At 36.9% G+C, this 25,591-nt stretch overlaps 1 long non-coding RNA gene across 1 annotated transcript in view; it reads left to right on the top strand.

Annotated features, from left to right (window-relative positions):
- The window catches only part of LOC141490674 (uncharacterized), a 75,137-nt gene extending 51,685 nt beyond the window's left edge, over window positions 1–23,452 (top strand). Inside the window, exon 4 of the long non-coding RNA XR_012469308.1 lies at window positions 23,277–23,452. This is a non-coding gene — a long non-coding RNA (uncharacterized LOC141490674). The remainder of the gene's footprint in view (window positions 1–23,276) is intronic.
- Window positions 23,453–25,591: the final 2,139 nt, after the last annotated feature.

Here is a 25,591-nt window from a genome sequence, read left to right as displayed (position 1 = left end):
ATCAATGTTGGGAATATTCTGGCTCTCTCTCTCCCTTACTCAAGTTTCCCTATTCCCTGAGATACAACAATATTGAAATAAGGCCAATGTATACCCTAAAAGGTCCTCTAAATGACCAAGCAAAAGGAAGAGTCAGTCAGTGCTGCAGACATCATTGTTGTTTTATTCTAAGAAATTGCCACAGTGACCCTAACCTTCAGTAACACTACCATAACCAGTCAGCAGCCTCAAAATCAGGACAAAATTGTCCACCAGCAAAAAAGTTTATGACTTCCTAAAGGCTTTGATGATGGTTAGTATTTCTTAGCAATAAAGTATTTTAATTAAGTTAGGTACATTGCTTTTTTAGAATAATACTATTACACACTTAATAAACCACAGTAGAGTGTGAGCATAACTTTTAAATGCACAGGGAAATCCAAAAAATGCATGTAACTTGCTAAATTTTCCTTTTGCTTTCTTGTGTTGGTCTATAACTGAACCCACAACATCTTTGAGGTCTGTCTCTATAGTATTTCATTTAATCTGGAGCATTCCTATAGTGAGATCATTTGATGTTTATGATTATGTTTGTTCTTCATTCTCAAAGAGGACCATGACATCAGGGAAGTGATGCCATAACATGCCTGTAAGTTGGATTTGGGGGGGGGGGGCTGTGCTAAATCACCAGCCTCATTTTCTCCTCTGGAGCCTTCTGGGTCCAGTGGCCTGATATGAATCAGGATGACTTTAGATATTCCTGAATGTGAGGCAATCAAGGTGAAGTGACTTGTCCATAGTCATACAGCTACTAAGTGTCTGAGGCCAGATGCAAACTCAGGTCCTCCTGATTTCAGGGTCAGTGTTCTACCTACTTCTCTATCTAACTGTCCCTAGATCATTCGCAGATGAAGAAATTGAAGACAAAGATGCCAAATGACTTACAAATTGATAAAACTATAAGCAGAACTGCTATATATAGACTACTGTTGGTATTTTTTGCTTTCTCCCCTAAATTCTATACTCTTCCCACTAATCCACAGCTACTTCTTCCTTTGAAGGGGGTCATGAAGATGCTCCAATTGCATACTGAAATCGAAAGTTCAGGTTTTCATAGGAAAAGACCTAGGCAATTTTCAGGACATCATGCAAGAAGGCTCCAGAAGTCATATGCAATGCTGACCATATGGGGACTGGTCCTTAAGGGTTGTTCATGACTCAAGGCAATGCTCAATAACAGGTATCACTAATTCTGGCTCTGACTTTCAGTTCAGATTAGTCAAGTCTAAATTTCTAGGCCATGATATGGGAAAGGAACAATGCAAGAATGTGGTTGGAAAGACATCTTCCCCTAATGTTTTATATCATGAGAACTCTCAAACTGTGTAGCAGCCACTAGGCACTTTGTGAATGAAAATTTTTTATGAAAGGCAAAAAACACAATATATTAACAATAAGTAAAATAAATACCAAGATGAACAAATATATTTACTTTAATATGTCAAAGATCTGAAATTCCACTGGTGTTGGGTCATTCTTCTATTGATGGAGGACTCATTCCTTCCATAACTTAGTAGTTATGGACTACCTAGAGTGGCTATGGTTGACCAGTTAATCATCCTGAAACCAACTGGGGGTTGAGCCTTCTGAAACTCATCTGGATTGAGCCTGAGTCAATAACTATCTGGTCTATCATTTAAACTATGGAAGAAGCTTTTGTACTTTGATAGAATTTGACAAAATTTTATGCTGTTGGTGAAAAACTTAGAAATAGTATTTATTCTAAGTTAAGAGGAAAAAACACCCCTTTTTCCAATTCCTTTGACCCAAGTCAAAATACATTACTGACAATTATATTCAGAATGTCAACAAAGGTCATGGACTGAATATCTTGAGAATATTGTCATCTTGCCTAGATCAACTCAAGACTTGTCTTCTTATGGAATCTTTTCTCAACCTTTGTCTACCACTTAGATGGATGATCTTGTCTTTTCATCACTCAAAGCTGAAGTCCATTTTCTTCCCTGAACTGTGATGAGTTTTTTCTTTCTTTATTTGGATGAACACTTCAGCAGAAAGATTGTCATTTTTATTTCTCATAATTCCCTATGAGAACATTCAAAAGCTGGCCAGAGCACATGTCCATGTTACATGCCATTTGAATCCAAAATGCTCGTAACTGGAAATACTGCTTTATAAGAAAGGAAAATCATTTTCCTTGCTTGTACATAATAGGTCATGTCAGCTGAGCACTGTCTTTCAGTTTTCTAATTTGTAACATGATATGATGGCATTTTTTTTTGGACAGTAACTAAAATGATCTATGACCATAAAGATACAGTCTCATGGTTATAAGAAAGATTTATGATTCTGGTTATAACCGATATTTTACTCCCCGGCAACATTATAGGCATGGCTGGAAGCCCGACAAAATCGAAATAAATGCACAGAATGAGCAAGCTTGTCAGGTAATAAAGGAAGTTCTTCAAATAAATGGTAAGGTTAGGGAAGGGGCTGAAGTCTGATTACAGAGCTAACAATTCTAATGCTGTTTTACAATTCTTCCTCAAATATTTTTAGATCTACATCTGCTTGTTGTGTTTGAGAAAGTAATTTTACTCTTCAGAATAAATGAAAGGGTGGGAAGGGTTGACTAAATACTTTTAAAGATAGTCATCATATAATTCCACATGCCATACTTTGTTTTTATGGAAGTATTGACTTTTCCTAAAGAATTTTTGAGAAACAATCAGAACTGAAATCTTCCTTGATGCTCTGTGCAATGATGTTTTAAAAGGGAATGGGCTACATTTAAAAATGCAACTACTGCCACATTGACATTCAAACATAGAGAACACAAATGACTCCCTTCAGTAGAAGCATAGGCAGAGAATGGTGATTAGGAAACTGAAGGTCAATGGGGTTGCTCCAAAGCGCTTGTCCAAAGCAAGGTCCCCAATTAAAATGCAAGGGGAGACAGAGACAATATCACACAAAGAGCAAGAGGAAATTAGGAAATTTTGCATTTCTTCTTTTTCAGAAATTAAAGGCACCCCCACTGAAGCTAAACAGTTAAGTTTAAGTAAAAGTTAAATAGATTTTTTTGCTGCCAGATTAGAGAAACACCAATTGGAGGAGGGGGAAGCCTTTCCCAGAATCTTCATTTCTGTTACTCTAATAATGTTTCTACGTGTCAGACACAACATGGATATGTCTCACCTTCAATTTAAGACCATTCCAATTAAGTGAGTTTGGGTTTTAAAAAACCCCACATTGTTCAAAACAACATTTAAAATGAAATTGATTCTCATTTTGAAGAAAAGGACCATAAGAAATACATAATTGAAAGCAAAAGGGAAAGATATCATTAACATATTTATCAATTTATCACAATGATGGGGGCTTTGACATTTTTAGAAGGAAACAAGGTATCAGGGAGAGGTATCAGGACCAGGTTATTGGGGCACTGGGATGGAATGAAAAGAACACTTTATTTAGAGTCTTGGTTTGACATGGGGTTGCCTCCCAGTTCCTCTATTTCTTAGGAGTATGACTTTGGACTTATCCTTTCTTTAAATCTCAATCTCCTCATTTGTAAAATGGGGATAATAATATAATTGAGAGAACATGCCTTGGAGCCAGGAAGAGTTGAGGTCAAGTCATACCCTTTGACTCATAGTTACATGCATGTATCTGGGCAAATCACTTAACCTCTAGGCAATTAGACAGAATAATTGCTGATCTGCCTTGGATAGAGGGAGTTTTCCAACTTGGGAGTTCCTGATGACAATGAAAATCATAAGTCCTCTTCCTCCCCACTACTTACCTTACAGGGTTTTTGTGAACATCAAATGAGATAATTGTAATATACATAGGGAGATTTATAACTACAAAGTACATGGAACATTATTTTTAAAAATTAGTATTAAATATTTCAGATGATACATAACATCAACAATTTTATTGTTGTATATTAAACCCTATCTATGTCTTTTCATTCTTTGTAGCTTTTGCTTAGAATCTCACATTGAACTTTCCCAGAGACCAACATGGTAGAAATTTTTCTAAACATCTTTTGACAGTCGGTGGGTATCAGTGTTACAAATGCTCAAGCTGTCCATCTATTTTACCATGCTTCTATTCCAGGATGGGCATGTTTCCTTTTCCTGGTAATACATTTAGCCATTGATGCCTCTAATGCCACCTCTGATGGTTTTGGGGATACTCAATCACATAAAATTGGTAAGAAAAAAGGTAGAGATTGTTTAATTCCTTATTTAACACCATACCTGGTCCATATCAGGGAATTAAAATCAAGTTATAGATTAAGCAAAATTTCAGAGTATGGAACAACAGCCTGTAAATGTGGATGTAAATGCATGGAGGAAGGATATTGGGGGATCAGTCAGCAGCTCTATTTTCGTGGAACATGAAGTATGTGAAAAGTAGCAGTCCTGAGTAAAGTGGAAAGGGCATTTGGAACATGATTGTGAAGTGTCTTGCATCCCAGGCTAAGGATTTCATATATTATAGGAAATGGGGAGTCACTGAGGAATTTTAGATTGAGGAGAGGCATAATTAGACTTATGCATCAGGATGATTATTTAAATTTCCTGGATTTAAATCCTAATAACTCCAAGTTGGAGAGAACTTCTGCATGAAGACTATCAATAATGGTGAATGGATCACATCTTGAAGGAGCCTATTCCAAATGTTGTGGTTGTTACTCAATTATTTATCTGTATCCTACTCTTTGCAACTCCATTTGGGGTTTCTTGTCATAGAAACTGGAGTGGTTTTCCATCTCCTTCTTCAGGTCATTTTGCATATGAGAAAACTGAGGCAAGCAAGATTAAGTGACTTGGGGGCAGCTAGGTGGCATAGTGGATAAAGCACCGGCCCTGGAGTCAGGAGTACCTGGGTTCAAATCCGGTCTCAGACACTTAATAATTACCTAGCTGTGTGACCTTGGGCAAGCCACTTAACCCCGTTTGCCTTGCAAAAAAAAAAAAAAAGATTAAGTGACTTGGCCAGGTTCACAGAGCTTTTAAGTGCCTAAGGCCAGATTTGAAGCTAGGTCATCTTGACTTCAAGCTCAATGCTCTTTCCACTGCATCACTTACCTGCCCATATCCAAATCTGGACAGTTCTAATTGATAGGAAGTTTGCTTTTTTAATCAAACCAACATTTACCTCACTACAACCTCCACCCATTATTCTTAGTGCTATCCTTTAGGGTTCCTTGGAACAAATCTAATCCCCTTTAACATGATTACAACTCTCGTTAAGTCTTTTCTTCTCCTGGCATAACAATCCCCTGATCTTTTGATGGCACAGTATTGGATTCTCTCACCATTCTGATCACACTCCTCTGGATATGATGCAGCTTGTCAATGAGATGACACCAGAATTGAGATTAAATATTTCAGTTATTTCATGATCACAGAGTATACTGAGTATATGATTATACCCACCAATTTGACTCTAGCTACATGAGTAATTCAATTTCAGGTCAGCATTTTGGGCTGCCATATAACATTGTTCATTCATATTGAGTTTGAAGCTCACAAAAGCTTTGATTATGTTTGGTAGAATATGTTGTCTAGTATACTGACTTTATGCAATTGATTCTTGAACCAGAATGTAGGATTTTGCATTTAAATTGATTGAAGATTTTTATTAGATTGAAACCATTCTTCTAACCTGGGAAGAACCTTTTGAGTCCTAACTTTTCAGATGACTTAGCTCTCATTCCCAGCTTTCTGTTGTTACCTGAAAGTTTAAAAAGTCTGTCCCTCTGTGTCTTCATTCAAGGCATTGGTTAAGAAGTCCAGTAAAGACTTCCCTTCATTGGGTCTCAATCCATTAATCATAACTCTTTAAATCAAGACATTTAATCAGTTTGAATCCCAATATGACCTGTATGTTCATGCTGTCCATGCCACCATCTTGTACTAGAAGTACCCTGAGAATCTGTTCTGATTGTAGTTGTAAAATCCAAATATATTTTGCCTATGCCATTCTCTTTTTCCACTAGTAATTGTGGGAAAAGGAAATGCAGTTCATCTGGCATTCGTTCCTGATGGATCCAGACTGGTTTTTAAGAATGACGATTTTCTTTTTAAATGATCACAAACTCTTCCTTAATAAAACATTCTGGAATTTGGACAGGAAAGAAATCAAGATGTGGTACAGAGGAACACAGGTTTACTTTTCTGAAACCAATCAACATGTCATTTCTCTGTTCTCTCAGATTTAGAATTTATGCAGATGCCCTAGCCTGGCATCAATGGCACAGCACAAGAGAAGCCCATCCTACTTTTCTAACTTTTCTTAGCCCTTAGAGGAACCCTTGTCTTCACGCTACTCAGCCTCCTGCCTCACCTTCAGTTGCCCCACAACGGGCCTGCTCACATTCACGAAAGCTAGGAACTCTCATCCTCTATATTCCCATTGAATTCCTATCATCAACCTGCTTCTTCACTTAATCTAATTCAATATGACTCAGCCAATTCTACACAAGGATGAAGATAAGAAATAGCATTTGCTCTCAAGGAGTTCAAACCAGATCAAATTCTGGGGGCTTCCTATATCTAAAGATCAAGTCCACTGTCAAAACAAAATGACAGAATATGTTTCTTTTTTTCTTTTTTTCAAATTTTTTTTTTAGGTTTTTGCAAGGCAATGGGGTTAAGTAGCTTGCCCAAGGCCACACAGCTAGGTAATTATTAAGTGTCTGAGTCCGGATTTGAACCCAGGCACTCCTCCCTCTAAGGCCGGTGCTTTATCCACTGCGCCACCTAGCCGCCCCCAAATGTAAGTTTCTTGCAGGCAGGTACTGTTTCAGTTTTTGACTTTGGATTCCTAGCACCTAGCACATGGTCTTGATATGTAAAAAGCATATCAGAATTTTTTTAATGTTGAATGAAAAAGCAAAAAAAAATTATCATACTAGATATGATATTAGATATGATATTAGGTGATATGAAAAAGAATGGAAGTCATCTCTAAAGGCAATTCCAAACTAAGAGCTAGCTAGCAAAATGTTTTGAAGAACCTAGGTATGTATGACTAGGAGAAATCGCCTGCTGCTCTAAAAAAGGTGGGTCCCCATTTAGATGTCCGAGTTTGAGACTATCTATATTCAGTGTGTCTTGTATTTCAGGCTTTTGGTGTGGTCCGGGCCCTGGTTGTCTGGAGGGTTCTCATTGACTGGACTGCATATCTTTTATCTCTAGGTTAAGAAACAAATTTAGCTTTAGAGGTCTTTTACAATAGCCTCTAATCTACCTTTTCAATCTTTTTACACATTATGCACTTTTTGCTCATTCTGTGGTCTAATCAGATTGGCTCACCCACAGCTCTCAATGACTTTTGCACAGGCTATCCATGTCAGAAATGTCCTTCTCCTGGTTACTTCTCAGAAACTTAATTTCCTTCTCTCTTGTTCCCCTCCCAGTTGCTAGTGCCACCCCAAGTACCTTTTAGATTTCTAAATGTTCATGTCTCCCTTGGTATGTAACATCATATGTAAGCCTATAATTGTTTTTCATTCTAATTTCCATTTTCATTCTAAATATCAAAATGAGCATAAAAAGAAAAATAGAAAAGGGGCATTCCAAAAAAAGAAATGATTCCAGAGTACCAAGGAGTAACTGGAATGCTAGATGGCTGTTGTATCATAGAATTTGAATGGTAAGCATTCCTAGGGTCATTGAGCTGGACACTATGAAATATTCCCACCTTTTGATTTCTAGTAGAGCTTGGTTCAAATCCCAAATTTTAAGATTTCAATAACCCAACCTGAGTAAAATTGTATGGAAATATGCAACATACTGAAAGCAGTTCATTCAGTCAGTCTTCCCCTTCTCTGGTTCAAGGCATTTATTTGTGCTCGGATCATCTAAACTTTTTACTCCATACAAAGATCTTGGAAAGAAAAGTAGTATCTTCTCTCCCAAGAAAGGTTTTGTAGCTCCCAATTTCATCTAGGATAAAATGCAAAGTCCTTAGACTGTCAGGTAAGACCCTCCACAACTTGACTCTAACTTTATTTCAGGTTCCTCCCCTTCACACTCATTCTTTGTGTTCCAGCAAATCTTGATTAATAGTTACTTTTTCAATAGACCTATCATCTCTCTTCCATATGCTTCTCACACCTGTATGTACTCTCTTTTCATTTTTCCAGAATTCTTTTTCTTTCATTTGTCCACTTTAAGCCCCACTTCTGCCAAGAGGCCTTCCTTGCTATCCCCAAGTGAAAATGTTCTTTCCTTCCTCAGTGCTTTGCCTCAATTTCTCAGTTTCACTATGAATTACTACCTCTGATAATATTAATCTAGAAAATTTTAATTATTTATTTATTAATTAAATATTTAATATTTATCATAAAATAATAATATTTAATATGTCACATTACCTTCTTCCCCCTATCATTCCCATCACACAATGAAACTGTCTAGGGAAGGAAGGGAGGATGCTCACATCATTTACAGGAAGTAGATGTTATCATTATGCCCATTTCACAATTGAGAAAACTGAGGCATGTAGAGGTTGACTTACCCAGGGTCACACAGCTAGTGTCTGAGGCTGGATTTGAATTCAGGTCTTCCTGATTTCTATCCACTGCACAAGAATGCATCAATTTTATTTTCATCTTCAGGACCTAGCAGTGTCTTGCTCATAAGAGAAAACCTAATAAAAGTTTATGGAATTGAATTGAATAGGACTCCTGGGCTATTCAACTCTGATCACTGTTTTTACAACAAGAGAAACATACAATATATTCTTTGGGTCAATTTTCTGATTTCAATTGCAGTTTTGCAAGATGTAGACGTTCAGCAAGCAAGTCAATGAAAAGGCAGAATGAGACCTGCCTAGTTGCTGGATACAGGAAATGGCAGAGTCAGGGAATTTTTTTTTTTTTTTTTTTTGCCAGAGTATATAGTGTTATTTAGTACCTCTAGCAAGTTAGTGGCTGGCTAAAACTGGTGGGATTCCAACCTCAGGATCTCTATAGCAATGGTTGTTTCAGTAGGGGTCTCGGGGTCACTAAATGTCAATAGGACGGTCGTCTGAAAGAATAAAAGACCATGGAAACTATGTCAAGGTAATGTTCAGTTGAGACCTGAAGCTTCGTCATTTCAAGCCTTAGGTTGATAGTTACTGGCTTACATGGGGGTATGATGCATAAATCTTTTCAACTTCTCTTTCCTTTCCTCTTTCCTTCCCTTCTTCTACTCCTTCCCTTCCTTCTAAAAACAAATGGGAATGACCATAAATGAAAAAAATAGAAAAAGGGCATTCCAAAAAAAAAAAAAAAAAAGATTCCAAAGTACCAAGGAGGAACTGGAATGCTAGATGACTGTTGTATCCTAGAATTCAAATGGTAAGTGTTCTTAGGGTCATTAAGTCCAACCCTCCCATTTTTCAAATGAGAAATCTGAGTCACAGACAATTTAAATTATTTGCCAGGCCAAACAGGTAACATATGAGAGAGGTGAAGACTGAACCCTGCTCCTATAACTTAAAATTCACATCTCTGTCCACTGTCCCATATTTCCTATGGCAAACTCATTGTGCTACAGCTTTGACCCCAGAAAATTGAAATTCAGTTCTTGGGAAAAAAGATGTCTTCTCCATAACTTAAAACTTTTTTGTAGCTGTTTTTAGGTTTATGATTCTGTTTTTCTTCCTTGAAATTCTCTGAATTTACTAGTTTGGGACATGGAAGATATTCCCCTTTTCCTTTATCTGCTAAGAAGTCAAACTGCACAGGACTTTATGGAATGGTCAATCCTGTTTAATTATCCAATTACCTGAGATCACATTGCTTTAAAAAAGAGAATAAAACCCACTATATTTGTTTCCATTATTTATTTCGGTGAATCAATTGGGGTTAAGTGACTTGACTAAGGTTACATAGCCAGCAAATGTCAACTGTGTGAGGTCAAATTTAAATTCAAGTCTTCCTGACTCTAGGGCTGGTACTCGATCCACTGATTCACCTAGCTGCTCCTTCCATTACTTTTTTTAGGTTTTTGCAAGGCAATGGGGTGAAGTAGCTTGTCCAAGGCCACACAGCTAGGTCATTATTAAGTTTCTGAGGTCAGATTTGAACTCAGATCCTCCTGACTCCAGGGCCGGTGCTCTATCCACTGTGTCACCTAGCTTTCCCCATTACTTTTTAATTAAGTAAGAAATGACCCATGATTCCTCTATTAAAGCTTGATTGATAGCCTTGATGGTCGCAAACATAGACCCTGATTGACTCCACTGGTAAACGCGAACTCATCTGAAAAAGCTTCAAGTCTGAGTCTAGTCTTGAGTTAGGGTTAGAGAAGCAATCTAGCTAAATTGCAGAAGTTTATCTGTGAAAGACCCATAAGCAGGCAGTGGGGTCCAAGTCTGAAGAAGGAGAGCTCAGGCTCAAGACTTACCTCTGAGAATCCTTATAACCTGTATGATCTTGGGCAAGACAACAAATCTTTCTAGGCCTCAGTTTCCTTATCTGTAAAATGAGGGAGTTGGAGGACATGGCCTCTACCTCTAGATCTATGCTCCTTTGACCATAATGATGATGGTGATGACTTCCATTATGTGAAAGATCTTATAATCAACTTCTTTTTCTTTTTTTCTTTTTGAATTTATTTGGCATTTGATCATGTATGTTGTCTCCTCCATTAGAATAAAAAATTCTTTAAGAACAGAGATGGTTTCATTCTTTGAATTTATATCTCCGATATCTAGTACAGTATCTGGCACATAATAAGTGCTTAATAATGTTTAATTAATGATGACAGATGTAAATAAACACTTTAAAGTTTGGGAAGCATTTTATATATACTATCTCATCTCTGCCTTGTATGAGGGGAAACTGAGTCTCAGAGAAGTTACATGATTTACCCATGCTTATACAGGCATCATAAACATAATTTCAAGCCAGGTCTTTCTGATTCCAAGTCTAGACTCTAGAATCCTCTGTCCCTTTAGAGATATGGAGGAACTGAAATGGACCCCAGGGAAGAGAGCACCCATATCAATGATATCATAGCTCTTTTGAGGTATTGAAGTATGACCAAGGCTATGAGGCAGCCAGGTGGTATGGTGGACAGAGGGTTATAGGTGGAGGCAGGAAAAAGGATTCACATCTGGACTCTGATACTAGTGGTGTGATTCTGGACAAGTCACTTCTGTCTGCCTCAGTTTCCTCACCTGTAAAATGATAATGATAATAATACTCACTTCTCAAATTTGTTGTGAGAGTCAAATGATATACTATTTGTAAAATACTTTATAAACTTTAAAGTGCTAAATAAACACTATTATATAATTTTTATTGAACAATATAATGTTTTTTCTTATATGTATTTCATCTCCTCCCCTACCCCACTCAGAGACTGAAATCTGACCTGTAAAAAATATCCATAAATCTATCAGGAACCAGGGAAATTTATCATCTTTTCATAGGATTGGATACAGTGGATCTATGAAAATACATTTTAGTAACTACTGCCAGAGAGGTATATTAATCATATAAAGGGAAAGCAATGGAATAACCTTATCTTCATTCAGCTCTCAGATCCAACTACACTCCTCCACAGAAAGCTCTTAGGTTATTGTGTGTGTGTGTGTGTGTGTGTGTGTGTGTGTGTGTGTATCCCCATCATGAAACTTTTATGTCCATATCACCATCTGCACTAACCTTTTGTTTGAGTTAATATCTCAAGAACACATCTCACCCTTTTTCCGATTTAGTTGACTACACATTTTTTATATTGTCAATTTTCATTGAAATCTCCAATCATCCTTCCAGTCTCTGGAATTGACAAAGCCATCTAGAAGTCCATCATTTCAAACTGCATAGGTGGTTCAATTCTTTGGATTAACCTTCTGCCGAGGCCATATTACTGAGGTCTTCCAGAGGAATGGCAGAATTGGAGGTTCCTTTGGCTCATCAGCAGTTGGTTTCGCTAATGGGTTTCAAGGCAGCATTTTATCAAAGCGATGTGTCAGAGTCTTTCCATTATTGCTCCTTGTTATGATGGGTTAGTGTTAGTTATTCAAAGAGAACTGGAGTTTTTCCTTCCCCTGATAGGGAGGGAAAGTTGAGGGCCTTCCATAATAGGTAGTAGAACACAAACAGCTGGTGAACCGGCTAACGATGCGCTGTTAACTTAAAGCTGTTATATACACCTTGGTAAACACATAATGGGTCTCAAGAAATTAAGAGAAAATTAAAATGTAAATGTTTACCCAAACCATATTTCCTTTGTCTCTTCCTTGAGTCAACTACACCTGCAACTTACGTGTAAATAAAATGCTGTCTTGGCAAAGAAAAGGTCCCTTTCCCCATAGAGGTTGTGCAGTGAGAAGCAGCAAGATCCTCCCTTTTCCTCATTCATGATGGATGGAGCTCAGGCAAAACTATGCCTATGGGGCTCTGGCGGGGGGACTGAGGCTGACTCTCTTCTTTAGAAATCAGAAAAACCGGGTTCTTTCTGGCTTGGTGACCCCACTGTATTCAACATCCACCTCATGAGAGTAAATCACAAGTTGGCATGTTGTCAGTTGAGAATTTTGCTAATTGATGGGAGGTGATGGTTAAAATACATACTCCTCTTCTTGCTTTCTGGGAGAGTGCAATAAATAATAGGAGTTGTTACCGAGAGGAATCCCTCAGCACAGGAGAGAAAGAGGCCTTCTCAGCAATTTCCACTAGATGAATGGGCTTGTTTGGCATAAGTAACATTTTCCCTTGATTCATTAAGCTTACAGCCATCGAGGAACAGGACCCCCCTAACTCACTGTGCAGAAGACTCGGGTGCTGCCCTAAGAGAGCCTCTCTAACTAAAACTAGAGAAAAGTATGCCCAGGAATTACAGGAAAATTCAAGGTAAAGTCATCCTGCAAGAGGAGAGAGAGGGGGGGAGAGAATAAAGGGAATGGCAAGGAGAGAAAGAAGAAAGGACGAGGGGAGGAAAGGAGGCCAAAAGGTAAAAAGCAGGGTCGTTGTGGCCAGCAACTAGAAGTCTGAGAGCTCGGTCATTTCGTGAGCTCTTTTTTTTAGAAAATTATTCCATTTGATCACTAATAAAAACAAATAGAAACATCAGCTACCCTAGCAATTCCAACAGTACAGGGACTTGGACAGTTTCTGAATGCCAATGCTATTTCTCTAAGAAATTATTTTAAATCAGAATATTTCTGGAGACTCTAATAAATATTTGATTAATTTTAATGCACTTTGAGGGTCACTTATATTTTCCTTCCTCTTGACATCTTACTAAAATTCAAGCAATTTAAATATCTACATGGAGATAGCCAGAGAGAGAGAGAGAGAGAGAGAGAGAGAGAGAGAGAGAGAGAGATTGATAAAGGAAGGAAATAGTACACTCATGGGCACTTTGGTGGAGTTTTCTTTCATTTCAGTGCTATATTTTTGCTATTTCCCCCTTAGAATATAGTTGAAAAATGGGCAACAATTTGGGGAATAGATTCTACCTACTAATGTCTCCCCCTAGTTTTTTTTAACTTACGTCTATCTATATATCAGTTTTAGAATGCCAGCATCTTTAATTTTTTTAAAATTTATTTAAGGCCATAGAGTTAAGAATGACTCGCCCAAGGTCACAAAGCTAGGTAATTATTAAGTGACTGAGGTTGGATTTGAACTCAGTTCCTCCTGACTCCAGGGCTGTGCTCTATCCACTGAGCTGCCTAGCCCCAGAATGCTAGCATCTTGAGGGGAAAGATTGCTATCTATCTGTCTGTCATCCATCTATCCATTCATCTATCATCTATCTATCTATCTGTCCAGCTACCTATCATCTATCTGACTAGTTAAACTTCTCTCTCTCTCTTTTCTCTCTCTCTCACATCTGTCTCTCTGACTGTCTCATCTGTCTCTGTCTATTCATTTATTTCACATATTTACTATTATAACATAGAGAACCTGCTCAAAGTCTAGGTCAAAGAGAGATTCACTGTGGATAGTGAGACCCTCCATAAGCAACCGCTTGTAGATGACAACGTGTTCATTGGCTCAAGCCTCAGAACACTGCCGAAATTAGTGGAAGAGTTCTATAGCCATTTCAAACAAGAAAGACCAAGTCTATTTCTCTGATTTAAATGCTCATCCACTTAAAAACAGAATTTATCATTATATGGATGATGATTATATGGAGACAATTAATTGGACTGAATCAAAAAAGAAAAGGAGGGTGGACCCCTGGCGATGAGCTTATGGAAGACCAGGAACAAGATTTTTGCGAAAGGGTTAAAATTTGCATCATTGGAGGGAATTGCTGAATTGATAAAATCACAGATGCATTTGGCTTTTGGAGTCCTTTGTAAATATTTTGTAATTGCTTTTACATATACTTCTTGTTTTCCACAATAGATGTAAGTTCCTTGAGGGAAAAGCTCACTTTTTCTTTGTCTTTATATTGCAGCTCTTGGCACATCATAGATATTAAATAGTGAGCAAGATGTTTTCATTTGCCATATCTTTGTGTGTAAGACTATGTCTATGTGCATAAACTTCGCTGTTCTCTCCCCTCCTTGGCTTTTTATACACACATGTATGTGTGTGTTTAAATGTGGGTATGCAGATGTATTCTGTAGACATGTATATTCCATAATAGGGTATATGTGAATGTATTTATTCAAACCATATTAATTTAATAAGACAACAAATACTCTAATAAAGGTCCATGATTTTTTTTCTCTTTGGGGAATTTCTTTCACCAATGTTGTGTCCTGGCCCTTTACCCTTGGTCATCTCCTCACCGTTGTCCACTTTCTGGTAATCACCCTTTTCTTCCTCACTGAAAGCTTGGACTTTGTCACAGGTTCGCTTTTGCTTTAGTTTATTTAGAATCAGGTTTCCATAACACGTCCAAGAAATTTTTCTATCCCCTGCTCACTTTCCACCTCCTTCATTATCTGCTATTCCCCCATTCCTGTTAGAATGTTAGCTTCTTGAGGGGGACATTCTGTCAGTGGTTGGATCCCTGAAGTTATGTGATTTCCCCAGGTTCACACAGTTAACACAACCAGAAATGGAGTTAGCATTCAGATCTTCCTTTCTACAAGCTCCAAACTCTATCTACTGTACAAGGTTTTTCCTTCAGAAAATTATAGCTTCTTACATTTTCTTTAAAGTAACCCTGTAGGTGGATACCATAAATATTATGGCAAGCTTTTGACAATGGAGTAAGGCTCAGAAAGGCAGACACAGAATTCCAGTTTTCTTATCCCCAAAGTGAGTGCTTTTCCCACTAGAAAATGCTGCTTCTAAAGCAAAAATTCTACAACAATTTTATGTATCTAGATACAGTCTGAATTCCTATTAACTTTATCAGAAGTGTAACTATAGTGGAGTGATAAGAGCCTTGGTCAAGGGCATGAAACTTAAAAAATTCTGATAGCACTTGCGTTCTAGTAACATGGACCTAATTGAGTAAATCATCTTACTTGGAGGAAAAGTCAGTTAAATAGTCAAACTGATGACTAGAAGTATGGAAAGAATAAATTCACATTATATATATATATATTATATATATATAATATATATATAATATATATATAACCTATTTGTGTCTAATATAGCCATCTTTAGGGTAGGGTGAGGGAAGGGAAGACAAAGGGAAACAATTTACATGATAACTATTATTTATTTAAAAGGAAAAACAAAGTTGTACATAATGGAATTGTAATTTCATGTGCAATCATTTTTTTATTATACTATGTTATAGAAATGCTAGTTTTATTTCATAAATTACAAAATTTAAAAACAGAATAATTAGTTAAAATGGAAAGCATAAGATGGAGTGTTGGGCATCTTTTTCACTCACTGGTATCCGCTTTTAACAAAAAGTATACTTTATGCTCTTTGCCCCAGACCCGCTGTCAGACTGGAGGAGGGTGCAAGAGAGAAAGTCTGTACTGAAACTTTTGTCTTAATGGAAATCCATTCAGAAAAAAATGTTGCTATGACATCATTGGGGGTTTTCTCTATTCACAAATCATTAGATTCCAAGTTTTAGTATGTACCTTCAGGGTACTCAATAAATGTTAAAATATTATAATCAAACTGAATTTTGAAAGAAACCACAAGTTCAGTTCATTTATTTCATCATCCCAGGGACCATTTTGTCTGTCTGACCTTGGTCTTGTTAATTTGAAAAATAACATTTTGCTCTCTTTCTCCCCTGCCAATTTCGACTTAAAAGGTTACTGTTCTCTTTAATTTATAACTAAAATTCTTTGCAAAATATAATTTAAAAGATTTCTTCCTTAAAAGCTTCTAAAATTAGCACCAGTAGCCATCTCTCCTGGATGAGTTTCCAAGGACATTTCAACATTCTACTGACTTCATTGAAATAGATTGTACAGAAGTATGGACAGAAATTTGGTGCATGAATCTGAAACCAATTTTCAGGGTTTTTAACGTTCTCCTCAGTGTGATCCTAGGAGAGCCTACTCCTTAATTACTTTATTTCAGATAGCAGGTAGGAAAATTCCTGTGGGTAAGAGGACTTCTCATGCATTCCAAAGATGATGAAAAGAAAATGTGCTGAAGTTCGGACAATTCTTGGAAAGGAATGCATTATCATATGCTTCATTTAAAAATATCTTCTTTTATAATATGGGTATCATTACATTTCACCAGATGGAGAGGCTAATACTGACACTCAGAAAGGCAGTAGCTATGCCTGCTATAAAGGAGACCTAATTTGAAATTTTAGTAGGCTTTGAGAAATACTGTGGAAAGAGCTCTGGACTTGGAGTCCAGACAGAGTGGAAATGTATTTATTTATTTCTCTGGCAAATCACTTCATTTCTCAGTTTTCTTATCTGTAAAATGGGGAGAACACATACACACACACAGACACACAGACACACAGACACACAGACACACACAGACACACACATACACACACACACACACACGGAGATCTATATATCTTCTACCTAACTCACAATGTGGTTGTGAAGAAAGTACTTTACAAATTTGAAAAAGCAAATAAATGTTATTTTTTTTTTCATTTAAGACTGATTTCATAGATGTAGGGAATTCAAGGCGTGAAAACTCTCTCCAGTGAAAAGCTGGTTGAGGGTGGGAGGTAAGTTTTAGTGCTTAGTGCATGAATGCTTTGACCATCAGGCCAGAGCAGGGATTTATCAACTGTCCTTCTGAAATGCCTCTCTGTCTACACTGGCTAGTTGTCCAAGGCTCAAGACCCTTCTGAACCTCACTCCAGTCAGGAGATAATTTATTAAACACTGAGGGCAAGAATTTATCTAGCTTGGGGGAAAGGTAGATCTTGGAACTTTCTCTTCCAATCCTGTTCAGGGATTGCTAATCAAACCAACAGAATTTTTGCTATGTGTATGGAGGTGATAACAATCTACTACACCAGTTCCAAACAGAAAGGCAGTCGTATGCTTCTTGGTCCCAAGTTTCCTTCCTAGGTTACCATGGTTTGCTCTCTCATACCAATCCATGCTAACGCTAAATTATTTCTATATTTCTATATTCCACCTATTTATTTCTATATTCAATTTCTCTTCCTACTACACCATCTGGAACTTCCTTTCTAGTGTTAAACAAGCTACCCTTTATATTAGAAATGTGCTCTTTCTCTAGCAATCAACTAATTGTGTTGGAAAGAATATGTATATATGCACATGAACATTATTTGTCTTTTCATATAATTGTATGGATTAATAAATTATAAGCTCCTTTTGGGCAGGGAATAAATCTTTGCTTTTGTTTGTTTATTCTTAGGCATAACACATTGCGTGGCATATAGTTGGTGCTTAATACATTTTTTAAAAATTGAATTGCTGCAGATTGACATATGTCTCTGGAGTATTTGAAAGTGGTCTGAAACACTTTCATTATAATGAACTGAAAAGAGTTATTAATGTGATTTTTTTACCTTTCAGAAGACAGTGGAAGTCTTTTGTTTATGGTAAGAAGCAAACAAAAAAAAAAAAAGGAAATTAAGTACATGATAGACAGGAACTAGAAATCGTTCCAGTGATTTACAAGTCAGTGAACAGTGTATACTCAGGCCACCTACTATTAGAGGACACCAAATTTTTAAGAATGGACCAAAAAAATAATATATTTTTGCCATGTGATTAAAATAAATCTAAACAACTCTTTAAACAGACCTTGACTCTGAACAAGAGAAATGGATAAAAGGACAGACATTAACCTTATTACCAATTCTTTTATTAAAAAGTATTGATGTTCTTTTAAAATGATAACTACACAATGACCTCATCCAGGAACATTCTCAGTTTCATTGAAGCTGTAGCAGCCAAACAAAATAAATCAGCACATTGACAATGTCTGAAAATGTGTGCTTAATACTGCATCTGCAGTCTACCATCTTCCATCCAAGAGGAGAGAGACAGGTTTTATCATCAGTCTTCTGAAGTCATGCCTATTCTCATTTCTAACAGAAATTAATGATGTAAAAAAAAATGAGGAAGTCAAAAAAGAAAATGACAAGAGACTCTATCGGATGAGGAAGAAGCAGCTAGCTCTTCAAGGAAGGATAAAGTTCATTCACATATTCTGTCAGTGAGAGATCATTCAGGAGGAGGCAGAAAAATATAAGAAGTGAGAATAGTTGGTGACTGTAACAAAAGGATATTGATGCAGTTTTTTTCTACATGATAATAATAATTGAGAGGTTTTCCTTCTGACTGAGATTTTTATCAAAAACATGGCCAAAACTTCCCAAGATTTGTTAACCACAATGGTAAGTGATTCATATGGGCACAAATGATGCTATGTACAAGAAGAAGGTGAGAAGGAAGTTTTAAAAGATGATAAAGTCTTCCTAGGAAAGTAAAGACCCTAGGGACACAAGTAATGTTATTATCACTAATGCCAATTGAAGGCAAAGGCTGCAGAAGGCAGATTTGAGAAAGTTGAAGCTAACTGATCAAGAAGGTGGTATATTTAATTTCTAGACAATTGCCTTAAATAATTTAATATGCTGTCTAGACTTTGAGAGAATGAGTTTCAAAGCTTTCAGAGAAATAATAGATCCAAACCATTGGTCAAAATTTCTATAGAAGAAGGGTGGGAAGCTTATAGAACAATCCATGGCATGATATGTCGTAATTACTGATCCACTTGTGGTGGTTTTTAGACAATGGAGGATGAGAAAGTGTTGAAGAATTAGCAAAGGTCTAATTATAGACTTTACTAACTAGATTAAGGTAAAAGGAGAATGCCACGTAGAAACAAAATGGAATGTATTTCCCAGAATTTCAAAATAAGCACAAACACATAAAAATAAAATCTGTCGATGGTTGTTTTTAAGGCACTAAAGAATTAATTTCAAATATTACTACCAGGGGAAGCATAGAAAGGTACCTAGGGAGCTGGTTTTGAAGCCAGGAAGGCCTGGGTTCAAATCCTGCCTCTGACCCATACTAGCTGTGTAGCTCTGGTTAACATCACTTAAATATAAACTTTTTTTCTTTTTAGTTTTTGCAAGGCAATGGGCTTAAGTGGCTTGCCCAAGGCCACACAGCTAGGTAGTTATTAAGAGTTTGAGGTTGCATTTGAACTCAGGTCCTCCTGACTCCAGGGCCGGTGCTCTAACCACTGCACAACCTAGCCGCCCCTTAAATATCAACTCTTGAAAGTTCTTGAATTTGCAGAAAAGTGGTTGACTTGCATTAGATGAGGGAGTTTGCTTCCCTGGGAGTTCCTCTTCCTGTGAAAGCAAAAAGACTAAATTCCTATCCCTCTCAGAGAAAGAAAGATGCCAAAAGAATGAAAAAAATCAACAAAGGAATCATCAGGAATTACTGACCCATATGCTTACATTCTCATAACTTTAGCATCTTTTTCAGAATGGTCTCCCTCTCTATTGAGGATATATTTGAAGAAAATATGAGAATAGGAAGATTTTTGTAGTTGACTACCTACAGATGGCCACATCTTCATACTCATATGATTGACTCTAAGATATAGAGAATGAAAACTTCTGCAGCATTTTCTACAGTCTTTATTGTTTGTTGATTACTCTCCACCTCTGCCTCAAATAAAGACTTGATAGAGCAAAGCATAGCCAATAAGATGTCTTCTTTATACAAGTTAAAATCTTTCGACTTTCTTTGAAAGCTGTTAGATTTCTCCAATCCTACTGTTTTCAGTCCTGAGTGAGACCTAAAAGGTCTCTTTTAGTCACACATGGTACTGATCACAACCTTTGATCTATTACACTTACCTCCATGATCTACTCCTTTAACATTACTCCTTTGGATTCTATTCTTCTATTTTTCCACATGTCTTTCCATCTAACTTCTCCCAAAGTTATCTAGGAGTTAGTGGAAAGAGCACTGGCTCTATAGCTGGAGGGTTCACATCTCAATACTAGGAATTTCTGCATTTACAACCTTGATTTTCCCAAGGCCTCAGTAAAAAAAAAAAAAAAAATAAGGGAGCTCATCCGAGGGGTCACATTAAGATCTTTGTGTCTCCTAGTGTTTCTCAAAACTGGATTAAAAATAATTAGAAAATGGTTAACAAAATAAAAATTTTAAAATATAAACAGATAATGGTAATTTGTGATATTCTAAGTCAATATATGCCCCCCATCTGTTTCTATTTGAGTTTGATTCACTGTTCTAGATGACCTTTAGATCTCTTTCAGCTCTCAATCTATGACCCTTTTCTTCACATTCACCCCCAAAGCTACTACACGGCTTTTTTCTTACTCTCCTAGTTCCCCCACTCCCTTGGCACTGCTGAGCATATGTTAATCAGTTCTATTTTCTCCCATCTTCTGCCTTTGAATTCTTCAGTCATGTGTCCTTGCCAAACCTGAACCCTTACTTACCCTCATTTTTTGCCTTCTTAGACTTTGTTTATGTGCTGATGGATGTCTGAAGGAAGTCATGAAATCACACTGACTGGAGCTAGTCTCAATTTATGCTATCTGAGCTCTACCAGGCCCTCAAGGTTCTTGGGCAATCCTTTATCTCCTCCATAGTGGCTGATCCAAATCTTTTCTTTTGAGTTCAAGTTTACACTACTCTCTTCTTCTCAGTAGAGGACTTCACCTCTTAGCTGAGAAATCCATTCTGGCCCTCACTTCTAGTGTGTACCTCAACATTCCTACAATCACTCTCAGGTACTTCTAAGTCTCATAATAATAGCTGGCAGGACAATAGTCTTTGTAAAATTTGCAGATAGCTTTATATTCTTCAATCTCATCCTTACAACCCTCAGAGATAAAGGAGTTATTGTTATTCCCATTTAATAGATGAGGAAACAAAGGCTGAGATGTTAAGTAACTTGCCCAGTAAGTAAGTAGGGAGGATTTGAAGTCAGGTCTTTGAGACTCCAGGTTCAGCTTTCTAGTCACTGCATTATCCAGCTGTCAGTGTCTGAAGACAAGATGTTGCTAGTGTTTGTGATGTCCAAACCTACTACTTGTGATCTCATTCATTCTTGTCTTCTCTGGGAACATACCCCTTTTATCAGTCCTTTGCTTTATCAGCTGATTTCCCTAACACTTAAAACCTTGCCCAGACTATCTTGTTTTTACTATCCATCAAAGATCTTCACCTGATGCTTTCACCCTTTAAGGCTATCATCCTATTTCTTTTCCCCCAAAAGCCATACAGTCACATTGCCTTCATTTCCTCATCTTCCCCATCCACTTCTCAACTTCTTCCTATCTGGCTTTTGGCCCCACTACTCTAACAAAGCTGATCTTTCCATGGCCACAAATTAATTGACATAAACAATTTAAAAATATAAAACTAAATACCACTTTCTCAAGTTATGATCAGAACCAATACTTAGATGACACTGGAGTCAAAGATTTAGAGATTTCTCATATCAAAGCTCCCTGATGCTTAGTCACATACAATACCTTTTTTCTCACACATTTTAGCTTTTTATGGCTGTATTTTTTCTGTGCCAAGGTTGTGACTGAAATATCCCTCAGGTTCTTGGCTAATATGGCACATTATATATATAGTAAATTATGGCTGTTGTCACCTAAGAGGATGTGTTGGATGTTTTAGAAACAAAAGGTCCTTTGAAAGAAAAAGTTCACTTTTCTACCTAAGTACTTGGAAGTTAGGTATAGTAATCTCTTTCCTATTTTAATAATTGTTAATTTTAAAATAATCTTTATTGATACCTTTTGTCTTCATACTACAACTGTTTGCTGAGATATTCCACCCCCATTCCAATTCTCCCAAATGGTGAAGAAAAGCCACTAAGCAAAGCCAATCATTACATCAACTCTTTCTGGCAGCATGTACAGGAATTCCCAATTTGGTATCAATAAAGAGAAAGCAGATTTAGCTTCTAGATAAGTAGCGCCTAATTTCTTTTTTTGTTCTGTGAACGTCTTTCATTAAAAAAGTGCTATAAACCCCCATAGTAATAATATAGTAGTCGTAATATTCTGCAATTATTTAATGCCTAAGACAACAGTAATGAATTGTTAGCTTGCACCCCTGCTCTCTGTTGGTCATTACTAATTAGAGATCACCGTCTTTTAGCTTGTTTTATACTATTGTAATTACTGTTTGCCTAGTGAATCTACTTCTTTTATTTTTTATCAGTTCCCATAACCCTTGCAATGTTTCTCTGAACATGTATTATTTCTTCTAATGGAGTAAGATTCCATCAGGCATCGATTATTTTATTTCCCCTTTCCCCAGTTGATCAGGATTCACCTAGTTACCTCCCCACAATGGAATGTAATTCCCTCCAGGATAGATATTATTTAGTTTTTGTCTTTGTAACTCCACCGCTGAGCCGTATGCTTTGCACATAGTAGGGCTGAATAAATATATGTTGATTTCTTTCCAGTTTTTGTTGCCACAAAATGACAGCTACTGTACTTTTGATTTATTTGGCTTTTTTGGTGGTAGTGAGGAAATGTGGGGGGGGAGGTTCTGTCATTGGCTTCCCTTGGATATGTGCCCAATAGTTACACATTAGTTTTAAAATAAATACCAAGAAAATTAAATTACAGGATATCTAGGTTTTGAGGAGAGCGAGTGCAGAGGAAATAAGTCCTCCCATCATTAGTGGGGAAAACCTGCCAATTTGTGGTTAAATGTGCCTCTACTCATTGGTGAACTACCATGAGGTGATTGATTTTTTCTTCTTAAAAAAATGGTTGTACTCATAAAACTCCCCCTCCCTACACCAACAGGATTGAATAACCTTTGAATTCTCTTGTTAAAAAAACAATTTTTGGTATGACACTTTTTTCTTTTTAAATCTCTAGCCTCTACAGCAGAATGCTTCTAATTACATGTCAGAGCTTTAGTGGGCTCTTCCCATTTCCTTCTAACAAGAGCTCCTCATTCGTCACTGCAGCAACATGGATAATCTCCCTTCATCCATGACAGCCTGTGGATCAGGTCACAGTCAAAGATAATGTTTAATAATTTGTGTCAAAAGGTAAATGAGTTTGTGCCTGTTGGCTTCAGTGAAATACATCGTTCTAATTTAATCTTCTGTGAATTGCCTTAATACAATACATGTATTCGTTTCTGCTATTTATATCTGTACTTAGACTTGGATATTTAAAACTGATAACAGTTAATTCTTCCTAAGTCCCCTGAAGATGCTTTTCTAGTTTTATAATAAGAACTCTGACAAACTTAAAGGAAATCATAAAAGCTAATCTTGTGCTAGGATGAGTTCATATGGATTTAGGGTGGCTCTTCCCCCCCCCATTATTCTGCAGAAGCTATAGCTTATATAAACTGGTTCTAGTAGGATGTCTTTGATCAAAAAGGCAAATCATGGAGGGAAGGGGAGTGAAGAGTAAGGAAATTGTTATAACTGGGACTCAGGAGGCAGTGAGACAGACTGTGCCAGAAAATCAAGGACTGAGAATCCAGGCTGGTACTCTGGTCAGATAAAGCTGGTGGGCTAACTATGGGAGTATGGCCCGGGGTCTGCTACTCTAGAGAGACGAATAGAGGGACATCATTCAATTCAACTCTGAGCTCAGGTAATTCAACCTTCCTCCTTATCTCTGTATACACACACAAACACACATTATATAATATATGAGGAATATTATATATTACAATTGAGGAAAATCCAAAGTTATGTGATTTATCTATATAGTTAATGGCAATAGTGGGAGCTGAACTTAGGCCCTGTGACTTTATGTCCACTAAGGACATAGGAGAAGCCTATAGGAGGGGCCTATAGGAGAAGGACATAGGAGAACTGGGAGAAACCTCAGGGAAGAATTGAGAGAGACTAAATTTGGAGATAGGAAGAATTGGTTCTGATTCTGTCTCCAACAATTCTAAGCTTATGACTTTAGGCAAGTGGCTTAACTTCTCTCATTCATAATTTCCTCATTTGTAAAATGGGACCAATAATGACATTTATGTCACTTACCTCAGGTCTATTGTGATAAAAAAATGAGATTTTGTATTTATCATATATATATATATATATAAATTCTCATATATATGTGTATATATAATGATATATATATTTAGACCTGCAATCTAACATATGTATATATCCATTTTGACAGTAAATACATGTATACATATATGTATGTATAAATTTTCATTTTATTTTTATAATAGCCCTATGATGTGATATGTTTGCATATGGTTATATGTATTTACATATATTTACATATATGTCATATATTTACACATATATGTACATGTAGAAATACTTTTCAAACCACTATATAATTGATAGCTTTTATTATTAATATATAAAAGACTATTTCAAGAATTGAGGATATACTTTTTTAAGGACACTAGAGACCTACATTTTTTCTTTTTTTTTTTAAGAATTCAATCGATGATTTCATTATTGTAAGGAATATCAAGATTGAATGAAGTAACTGTTAATTGAAGTCATCTGTAACTTTTAGCTCTTAACATTTGGTCTTAGAGAGTTACCCCTTATTAGTTTAATGACTTGCCCAGGATCACTCAGTCAGCATGATGAAGTGGGATTTGAACTCACATCCTGAGCTACTACACCAACCTGCCTTATGAAGAGAGCAAAAATTGGTCTGTAACCAATTATATCCTATTCATCTCAGTAAAGATGAAAATAATTTAATAAATGAATGCATATACCATGGGTGCACACACACCCATGTGTAAAACACCATTTATTTCAAATCAGCTTTTCTTCATTAATTTTCCAAAATGAAACCATGTGGAATAAAAGGGCATTCTTTTAAGGACTTTTTTGGGGTTTTGACTTTATTTGGGCCCCAGAATTATCTTAACTCTTCTATTCCCATGGCAACCACTGATCAGACCCATTTCCCAAGAGTTTAGGAAGAGTAGTGAAAGAAATCCTGGGAACCAAGACACTCACAGGAGGAATTCCCCTCAACTAGTGAAGGAGGGGAGGCAGTATTAGAGTCAAAAGAGAATGTAGAGGTTAGCAGCATTTAACTTCCTCATTTTTATGAGAAGAGGAAACTGAGGGCCAGGGAGGACTTGGGCAGGGTCACACAGCTAGTAAATGGTGGAGGTAGGATCCGAACCCAGGTCTCCCTGCTCTCTGGCACCACCTAGTTGCTTTCCACCATGACTGGTA

Source organism: Macrotis lagotis, chromosome 6 (genome assembly GCF_037893015.1).
Source record: "Macrotis lagotis isolate mMagLag1 chromosome 6, bilby.v1.9.chrom.fasta, whole genome shotgun sequence".
NCBI classification, from domain to species: Eukaryota; Metazoa; Chordata; class Mammalia; order Peramelemorphia; family Peramelidae; genus Macrotis; species Macrotis lagotis.
This window is presented reverse-complemented; position numbering and strand designations above follow the sequence as displayed.